Here is a 337-nt window from a genome sequence, read left to right on the forward strand (position 1 = left end):
AAGGACAGAAATTTAAAGAGAAGAGAAAACCAAAGTCAACAGTTTAAAAAGACAGTGACAATAAATGTTTAGATTTCAAAATTTAAAAGCCCCAAACAATGTCTATAATCCCAGCATTTTGGGAGGCCAAGAGACGGTGGATCACCTGAGGTCAGGAGTTCGAGACCAGCCTGACCAATATGATAAATCCTCATCTCCACTAAAAAATACAAAAATTAGCTGGCCTATGGTGTCACGTGCCTGTCATTCCAGCTCTCAGGAGGCTGAGGCAGGAGAATTGCTTGAACCCAGGAGGCAGAGGTTGCAGTAAGCCAAGATTGTGCCACTGCACTCCAGC

The sequence above is a fragment of the Colobus angolensis genome, unplaced genomic scaffold, assembly GCF_000951035.1.
Source record: "Colobus angolensis palliatus isolate OR3802 unplaced genomic scaffold, Cang.pa_1.0 Scaffold72, whole genome shotgun sequence".
NCBI lineage: Eukaryota > Metazoa > Chordata > Mammalia > Primates > Cercopithecidae > Colobus > Colobus angolensis.